Here is a 10,377-nt window from a genome sequence, read left to right on the forward strand (position 1 = left end):
TTTACACCACTTTTGTTGCATACACAGTAAGTTTTATTTCATGAATACGACACTGTTGAGAATGTGGTTATTTTCCATGCAAGGAAAGAAATACTAGCAGTTCTTGACAACAATGATCTCTTAAATAAGACAGATTTGTTCAATTCATAATGACAAATACCGACAAGGGCTCGCCTGGGTGTGGATTTTCTAGTTATTAAAATCAGCCAATAGAGACAATAAAACCGACTTGAATAGACTTCAAAGTAAGTAGGCCAGTAATGAGGAGGAATATTGTGGAATGTGCATTTCGAGTTTGGACGGCATTTTCCATCATTTTCCAGACATATTTATTACCGCATGCGTCTTTATCATACTATAAATGGAACGTTTATTTGGATCTTATAAGAAGTATTTCTTCAAACCCCATCACATTAACATAATCTGTCTGGACAACGGTAAACCAGCAGAATGTTCAAAATAGGAGACGCATAATGGTAAAAAATAAAAATTTGAATTATCTGCGACGAAACACGACAAATTGACAAATCCAGTATCGAACTTATTTCCGCTGTTGTTGAAGTAAAGTTGGCACTAACAACATTTTTACATTGACGTTGAATTTTTATGTTCAAGTAGAACTGCAATTCAACATTCAGAAATGTTTGGAACACAATCGAAGAAGCCAAATCGATTTCTGGTGCTCACTCAGTGAAATATATTACGATTTTACACTGACATAAACAATTTTCCTCTATTTAACATAATCCTCAGAACGGAGTTTTTGTTTATAAAGACTTGTTCAGCTAAGGCTCGATCCTAGTACCTCTCGCAAGGAATTCCATTTTCGTCATTGAAACTTGTTCAAAGGTTAGCAAAGCTTTTTGAACGTCTCAATGTTTTAAAACATTTTCATTGCAGTTCGCTCTATGAAATAAATGTTAAAATGTATGCACTCGTTCTGGCGCGGATTAGAATTGCTCGAAGTAATTTCCTTACTCCGCTTCCGAACTCGTTCATATATTTGCATTAACGGGGTAACTTTAAGTGGTATGGTTAAAAATGAACAGACCACAGACGATATAAGCCCCCTGACCCTTTAATAACTGCCCCTGTACAGCAGTAGTTTATGTTGCAATGTAAGCAGAGTGCAAACTACAAGTGTTATTTTGAAGGATATAAATACTACTCAGATTGCACCAGTTCAGAAATATTGCAGCCAGGAAACAGCGCACCTCCGTACGATTGGTCGCCACAAAATAGATCCAGAAATCGTAAAGATTGGGTACAAATGTAGATTGAAATAACAAGCAAACACGTGTAAACAAGCAAACTGGTGTAAACACATGGTGAAATTGCTATGTGCCCCCTGGTTTTCTATATTCTCATAAGGCAAATATACCGTGTTTTATGTTCATTTCTTTCAAATCAAAGTCGTTATCCTTCGTGAGAACTATTGTTTTCAACATTTATTCATCCTTTTTGGAATATTAATACAATATTATTAACTGTGGTAAATCATATTTGGGAGTAAGAGTGCATCTTTAAGCATATTGCGATTTAACACTTCAGCAACATATGGCATAAGCTGTTTATGTTTATGTCAAAATAGGATGAATTGGCCATCTTTCTAAACGACATCAATATCCATGTATGCGAATGTTTAAATAACATTTCGCCCAGTAATGAATTTGAGTAGTAAATATTTAACTTCTCCAGGTTTAACTGTCTCTCTCTGACATATAATGTTTTGCCTCCAAGTTTACATTCAGCATGCCGAATCAATAACCTTAACAGCGCGTCTTCATGAAAAAATTTAAAAGCATGTGCTAAGTATGAAACTTTTACCTGCTTAACCATTCATCCAATTGGCACTGTTAAATCGACCAAATGAGATAAATATGAGATTAACACTAAACTGCAACATCAGTCAGTGTGCTTTGAGGTTAAACAGCTGTTAAACATAATGTAGATGATCAGTTAATTTTCGAAATTCGTGTTGAATTTGGGATGTAGCCTTATATTTGCTAAATAAGAGGGCTGTTCTTAAGGATTATTTAATGACCTTTGCCATAAAAGTAGGGAAACAAAAACGTAAGAAATCATTTTGTTTCATATCGCATTGCGATGTATAAAGTATATTTATGTAAGGAATAAATTGCGGGATTGGTGTAATTATCGGGGTATAAACGCAGTTTGGGTGGTACAAGTGTGTGAAGTCCGAAGGACTCCAAGCGTACCTTGACCAGCCCAATTACGACCATCTACATTATGTTTAACAGCTGTTCAGCCTCTAAGCACACTGAATGATGTTGCAGTAGGAATAATTAATATCCAAATCCAGCATAGAAAATCCTTTTCAAATTGCCGAATGAACGTTGATAACATCGCTATCCAAAAATACTCCACTTACATTGTATTAAAATTCAGTTGGTTCTATAGTTATTAGCAAGCAATTTTATTCAATCAATAATTGAACAAAATTTCACATTTGTTTGGCTGAAATATACTATACAAACACATTGCCTAAATACAGATCTTTAAAACACATAGAAATACTGCTGAAGTTGTCTTTCAAAAAAACGTAAAATTGTTGCAGTTCTGAAATCGATGCAATTAAGCTTTGTCATTGACGACTATAGTGTTGCCGTCTAACGTTTGAAAAAGTCCCATAATGTTCTACCGACTCGAACTTGGTTGGAATAAACTCATGATCAAAAAAGAAAAGTCAAGTCAATTTAAAAGTTCGCTTTCACATTTAAACTTTTGGTGCTCTAGGGCATGATATATGGCTCTCTTGTGAAAAACTGTTTTGTATCCATGAAGTTGTTTTAGAAGTTAATTTTACCACAGTGACTAATGATTCAATTGCTATTTGTCATCATCCGCTGCGTTAAACTTTCGTAAAACATTTCATTGCTGAATTCAGTTGTGTACAAGGGTAAAATAACGCATACATACATTTCAGTTAAATACTTTGCTCGTTTACAACCATTTGTTAGTGTGTTGAAAAAGTGGAGTTTTTTATAAAGTAGTTATAAAGTCTATTTTGAAAAGACCTTCATGAAAGCAAAGCTATAAAATATTCATTTCTGATTTTTTGGAAACATCCTGAGTTAGTTTAAAAAACTGCATCTTATTTAGTTTAGTGCGAAAAACACGAATATTTTTGGAGTATCTTAAAAAGTAGAAATAAGCTATATGTGCTTGTAGAAATAGGATGAGTAGGCCAATACGAATATTTACAGAAAATTTTCCAAGTGATGAACTTGAGCGATAAATATTTAACTTCTCAAGATTAACTGGGTCATTCTGACATATCTGTTTTGCAAAGCAATTAGAGCTCCTAGTTACATTTCAGTATGTCAAATCAATTAGCTAAGATATATATTTCAGATACAATTTGATCTGTAATTAATAATATAATAGAACTGAAATAAATGTGATACAGTTCATGCATGATATGATACACCAATTATATAGCTACATGTGTTAGAGATGATAACAGTATACTAGCAAATATATCACGCATCTTATTTTAAGTATCTTCTTCGGATTTGAATAGTATAAGTTTATTGAACTAAATTACTATAAGGAAAGGAATTTACGTAAGTTTTTGGTAACTTCTTATTTGTATTGTTGTTAAATTACCTTGTATATGTAAATTTGTAATAAATACTGTTTAAAGTAAAAATACATGTGCTAAGTTTCAAAACAACGTGGATCTTAAAAATCGTACATACACATCTATAACAGAATTTTGAGTGATGAACCTTTAACTACTTACATGTACTAAATAATGCATTATTTTTGGAAAATATTAACTACAGTTAACGAGATTGCAACCGTGTATTTAATAGCTGAAAACGCAAACATATTAAATGATTGGTGAGTGCTAAAATATTAAGTGCGATCTACTATTGCTTTATAAGGTAGAACTGCCATGTTTTCTGAATCGTTCTTTGACATTTTACTCGGTATCCTTCATAGTATTGATTTCGACATTTATTTATCCTTTTTGGTATATTAAAACAATTGTATAAATTGTGGTAAATCTTATTTGAGAGTTTTTTAAATAATCTCGGCTTTTATTTTTCGAAAACTTTAGTATTAAGGTGGCTGGACAATTTGAATGACTGCAAACTATTATCCATTTTGTAATCATCATTGACAAATTGAACAAAGGAATCTTATATATCCTTAGTAGCAAACATAATTTGTTTTAACGCGAAGTGAAACTGGTAATGAAGTAATCGATTGTTGCGTAAGGACATTACATTAAGATAAACGTTTGTTACAGACAATAATGGAAACTCATGTCAGTCTTGTCAGGGACACGTTCCATTTAATAAATAGGAAATGTCAATAGTAATCCATTGTAAACTAATCGGGTTTATGCTTGGTGGACAACAGAACATCTTGATAACGTCATTTTCCACCGACCCGAACACTTCTGGACCTTGAAATCTCCTTCTATTGATTGATGTGAAAGAGCTAAAACTGTAAGTCCATTAATGGTTAACATTAACGTTTGCATCATTTTATTACACACATTATAATTTCAGATCAATTTAATTTGTAGCATACTTTCGATGAAGAATTTTAGTTTTAAGCACTAGGACATTTTGTAAGATGTTTCAGTGACAAAGCTTTTGCAATTATAGACCTGGTAGTCTGAAAGGTTTCAGGGTCTTTGCGCAATGGCATGATTTCCCATTAAATCAATGCTTGCTCTTGATACCAGTGACAGAGTGCTGATTACGTACGGCCTGGACTCGGGTAACGTGATTCAACGTACACGTACATTATAAACACGTGTATTGGTATAAATTTACAACTAGACTTTTGCTTTGGCATTAAGGCGGTACCCACAATACGAGAACATGAGTCTCCAACTTAACAACGCAATGCATTATGGCATATACATGCCTCCGGGATCATGGAATATGGGAGTGAGGTGGAAAATGATGTTTTAATTTTCCTCCAAATATGGAGATATGACAGGCGACTATGAGATTCCGCATTGATGAGGTTGTTTATTGTACCTTACTCGTTGAAAGTATTTTGTCTGATATACCATAATCTTAGTTTGACCCAAGAGCTCTTTTTGACTAATCTGAATAGCTGGATTGCCTTGATTTGCATGCTTATTTTTCGAAAGGTTCCAACCTTTTTGAATACAGTTTTTATTTAAACATACTACACGAAGTACATATGGCGCAAAGGATAACTTCACAAGCTATTTAGCTGATTGTTGCGATTGCTTAACCTTGTAGAGGAGTTATTTGAATGTTTTCAATTAACCCTTTTAAGCGCTGAAAAAACAGGTTTGTTTAGGCAAACACAGCTATAATTCCTCCATGTATGTAGTTATTGACGGTTATTTACCAATTTTGAAAAAGTTTATTATCATTATTATTATTATTATTATTATTATTATTAGTAGTAGTAGTAGTAGTAGTAGTAGTAGTAGTAGTTTATTTCTTCATAAATTCAATTTCCCTTGCAATATTTTCCAAAAAATGTTCCTTTTCGGTTTTAAATGGCCAAACTCTACCAGCTCGTCACGTTTGTCAAAAATTAACCGATATGGAAACTTGAAAATGGGGCATACCATAGTATTACCCAAGTAAGTAAATCGAATTGGGGACTTCCTTAGTAGCAAACAACGTTTTGTTCTTGCTATTTCAAAATTCTAAGAGGCTTTTCCAACCCTTGCCAATGCGAACCAAATAATAATAATCAGAACCCAGAATAAAATATCTTTTTTAAATCTCCCAATGGACTTTGTTAAAACTGCTGTCCAGAAATACTCCTCTTGCTTTGTATTAAATTTCAGTTGGTTCTTTCGTTACTAACACGAAATTCATTCACAGTATTTGCCAATTTCAACGATGCAATTTTCACAAGTGGGCCATAATCACTTAGATGACAACCAGAAGTTTTAATTGGAAAGCTTAAATATAACTTGACTTTGCTGGCATAATCATGAGGACATTCCAATCAAGTTCGAGTCGGTAGAACATACAGCAACAGTTTCTTTGCTCCTTATTAGACATTTTGCATTTGTAGTCATTGAACATGGTTACATTATGAGAATAACATTTTTAAACTTTGGACTTGTGTAATTGCCAATAAAAATCATTAATTCTATGTTCTTTTAAAGACCACTGCATATGGTAAGTGTTTGCAATGTTATTAAGTTAAGCCAGATAAATTTGTCAGTTAGATGAGACATTTTGTTTAATTTAAATTGCATCTGCATATTCTTTATTACTGTCTACGACAACATGGATTTTTTTCACAGTATTCGAAAATTATAACAATTTTTGACATCGGCAACAATATGGTATAGTCTGTATGCGCTTGTCGAAATAGGGCGAGTTTGCCATCTTTCTAAATGAAATCCATTTCCATGCATGCCAATGTTTACAGAAAATGTATCCCAGTGATGAATTTGAGCGATAAATATTTAACTTCTCAAGATTAACTGGCTTGATCTGACATATTATGTTTTGCCAATATTTCAGCATGTCAAATCAATAAGGTAAGATTTAATTTTTTTCAGAGAGAATTTGATCTGCGCGTCTTAATATAATAAAAGGAAAATACACGTGCTAGCTAAAAAGGAAAATAATAGTAGACTTCTGGTTGGAATTCTAAAATCGATCAAACGTGATAAGAATTATATATGATAATAACAGATATATCGAAACCTATAAAAACTAAAGGACATTTTAACTTCCTTTTAACGTAAGAAAGAAAATATTAAGGCTTTTAGCTTTTGGTTTCTAACGTTATTAAAGTTTTTGGATAATATGATCATCCGCCATTTTGTAATCATCATTGACAAACTTAACGAAAACAGGCTTACCTATCTTTAGAAATAAACAGTTAATATATTTTAACGTAAAGAAGTATTGGTGATGAAGTAATCGATCGCTATGTAAGAAAATAACATTAAGATAAACATTTGTTACAGTCAATGATGGCAACCTCCTGTCATTCGTGTCAGGGACACGGTCCATGTAATTAATAGGAAATGTCAATAGTAATCCATTGTAAACTAATCGGGTTTATTCATGGTGGACACGAGAACATCTTGATAACGTTATTTACAACCGACTAAATCGCGTCTGGACCTCCGCCGGACGGATGTAATTCTCATTTTCTCAATAGTATTTGCTTGGCAAGAGGCGGAACTAAAAGTTGTTTACAAAACGTTTGCATTATCAATTCAATTCACACATTTTAATTTAAGAGACAATCAATCTTTTCTGTAGCACATTATCGATATAGCATTTCAATTTCAAACACTCGGACATTTTATAAGGTGTTTCAGTGTCGAATCTTTTGCATTCACCTCAGCCCTGGTAAATTAAAAGGTTTCAGGACCTTTTGTTACAATTATCTATTTTCCGATCTAATTTTCTGATTGCAAATGATACCAGTGACGTCTATGGATAACCTACGGCAAGGATTTTGCTTGTCCAATTCTTGTAAATTCACAAGCATGTGTATATTTTTTTAGTAAATTTAATAATAGACTATTGCTTTGTCAGAGAAGCGGAACTCACAACACGAAAACCTGAGGCTTCAACATACTAACTCAATGCATTATATCAAGTGCTTGATGGCGGGGTCCGGGAGTATAGGAGCGTTATGGAAAATGATTTAATTATTCTCCAAATACTGAGATCCAACACTTGAACATGGTAGGCGACTCCGAGATTCAGTGTTTATGAGGATGCTGTTGCTCAAGGAAGCTTATTCTTTGATGGTATTAAGTATGATATACTACAGTCTTTATTTGACTCTTTTTGAAACCGACTCAAGACGTAAAAATGGCGAAATATATAACATATCAAGCTATGAAATTGATCTTTGTTTTTAGTGCGTTTTAATTACAGTTTAGGTTATTTCTTTTTCCCGGAGGTTTGGAAACCTGTTTTGCTTGAAGTACCAAACGCAATGTTTTGTGTACAGTTTTAACAAGAAGGTAGAGCCTATCCATTTCGCTATTACTTCTGAATTTCTTAATAAAATATACCACAGATGTTCGTATGTCTGTTTTTCGAGTGGTATTTCAAAACAGTATGGATCGCTGTCCGCCATGGATTTTTTTCAATTGAAAATGATATAGTTTTCGGATAAAACGATAAAACGAACCGACCAGATCGCCTCCGGGGGGTTCGATAGTTTTAAAAACCAGTTTCGGTTTTCGTAAAACAATCGATATTTGATTTAAAACTCTTACTTCTTACAACAGATTTTCATTTTGTGTAACCAATATAAAACCAAAACTAGTTTAATACCAACAAACACGCCCCTTTTTAATTATAGTTTAGGTAGTATTTAAGGCTATTTTTGACTAAGATGATGCGCTTGTATAGTCAATTATGCTGCCATTGAAGACTTATTAACATTTTTCTGAAGCACTGAATAAAGCAAACTAAGTTTATTTGGCAACCCCGGCATTAAAACCTCTCGGTAGGATGTAATGAACCGGCTATTTACCAAGTTTCACTACTATATCAGATATATTGAAAACAACAGAAACGAGCAAAAAATATTTGTAAAACGTAGACTGAAAGTGCTTTTCGTTTTCTGAAACACTAACACACGTTTTAACGATTATGATTTAGCAATGTTAAAGTTCTGGGTAAACCAATTCTACCTATTGTTTGGTACGTGAGATTTAGGACCTATTTCGATATTTCTTTGCACTCACAGTAAACAAAATCGAATTTCCATCGCAATCATAACAAAATACGATTTAACCCACTTTTATATGCACTGATTTAGTTTAATTTTTCATAAAACATGTAAATTAAACCAAATATGTGTCTTTCAAATTTGAATAATGAATATGAAGAATGTGATCTCAGACACCATTGCAATTTTTACAATTGTTCAGAGGGTATTTCTAAGTTATTACGTATTTATCTTAAGTGTGTTTAAACAGCCATGCAGCAGTGAAAAATGAAAGAACCAGACATGGAATTTAGAAACCTCTTGAAAATCTTCTTGTCGAAAACATATAGACCTTGCAAGAGTATCAAAGCAAAATGTTATCTATATTATGGCAATTTAAAATGTCCTTAAATTAAAGCTTTGATTAATGCCGGTGTCACTTATCCTGTCCAAATTTTGTTAAAATCCTATTCCTTTGACCGGGAATAATTGCTGCTAATATAAAACTTTCAATTATATAGGAATACTATCTTCAACCACGACGCTTATAACTTTAAAGTTGGTTGTTTACATAAGCTACATTGTGATTTTAAATCATGTGCTTAACTTAGATGCCATGAATGGTCCAACCCAAGGCTTGTATTTGTTGTCTGATGTGAGGTTGTTATCAAGATGCACGTTGTCAAAGCGAGGAATCTATCTTCAGGCCATATTTCAATGGTGACGTTGAGTCAAAGTTAATTGTTTCCTTATAGACTTTCATATGACGTAGCATTCAAAACATGTTTATATGTTTACATGATACATGGCCCACATATTTGGCATACGTCATTAAGTCGTAGAGTTGAATCGTTTCAATTTATGCTTCTGTTTTCAGGATTGGCCTCTACCAAAGACTTTATATATCAAATAAGGCGCTCTTACTCCTATTGAACTCCATGACAAATCAGCCATCGTAACTTATACAGTGAAGTTAAAACACATTTCATGGCAATAGCCTGTGTATCGGTCAGAAGTATATAAAACGGCACTAAAGGTTATTAGTAACACACCGATTGAAAAAAGTCTTTTAATAAGGCTAGTTGAATCTGCCTAGTTCAAATGGCGTTTCTAACAAAAGCTATCATCACCTATAGTTGCATGTCTCACTGCAGTCACACTGTTATTTGTTTTTTTATAAAAGATGCAAATAAAATAATCATTTACGAACATTTCAAATCTAACAGGAAACCAAAAACTATTAACAAGTATTCAGAATTCGGTTAAAGAATTAAGAAGTTGTCATGATTCACTCATAACTTTAAGCAATGCACGTTACTCAAGGGAGAGGCTGATTTAAATTCAACTCTGGTGCACCCTGTCCGTTGGTTCTCTTTTATCACCCTGTTGCATTGCAAAATAAATGAGAAGCTTGCGAACAAAAATAATTGTGAAGTGTTGCAGGCATCTTGAATAATATCTTCTGTGTTCTATCTGCTGATTTACGGATGATATTGCAGACACATTATTTGAGATCAATCGGGGGTTTTAAGACAGGTTCATTTGTGGAATCCGAAAGCGGAATTGCTTTAAGTCCAATGCTATAATAAATATGGCTAAATCGTTATAGCATACAGTTTTTTTTCGTAAAGAAACGTAGAATTCATGAACTTGCACTTTTCGGCGGTTGGTTATTTAATCCGTCTATATTCAATATTGCTTTGC

The sequence above is a fragment of the Mya arenaria genome, chromosome 3 (assembly GCF_026914265.1).
Source record: "Mya arenaria isolate MELC-2E11 chromosome 3, ASM2691426v1".
NCBI classification, from domain to species: Eukaryota; Metazoa; Mollusca; class Bivalvia; order Myida; family Myidae; genus Mya; species Mya arenaria.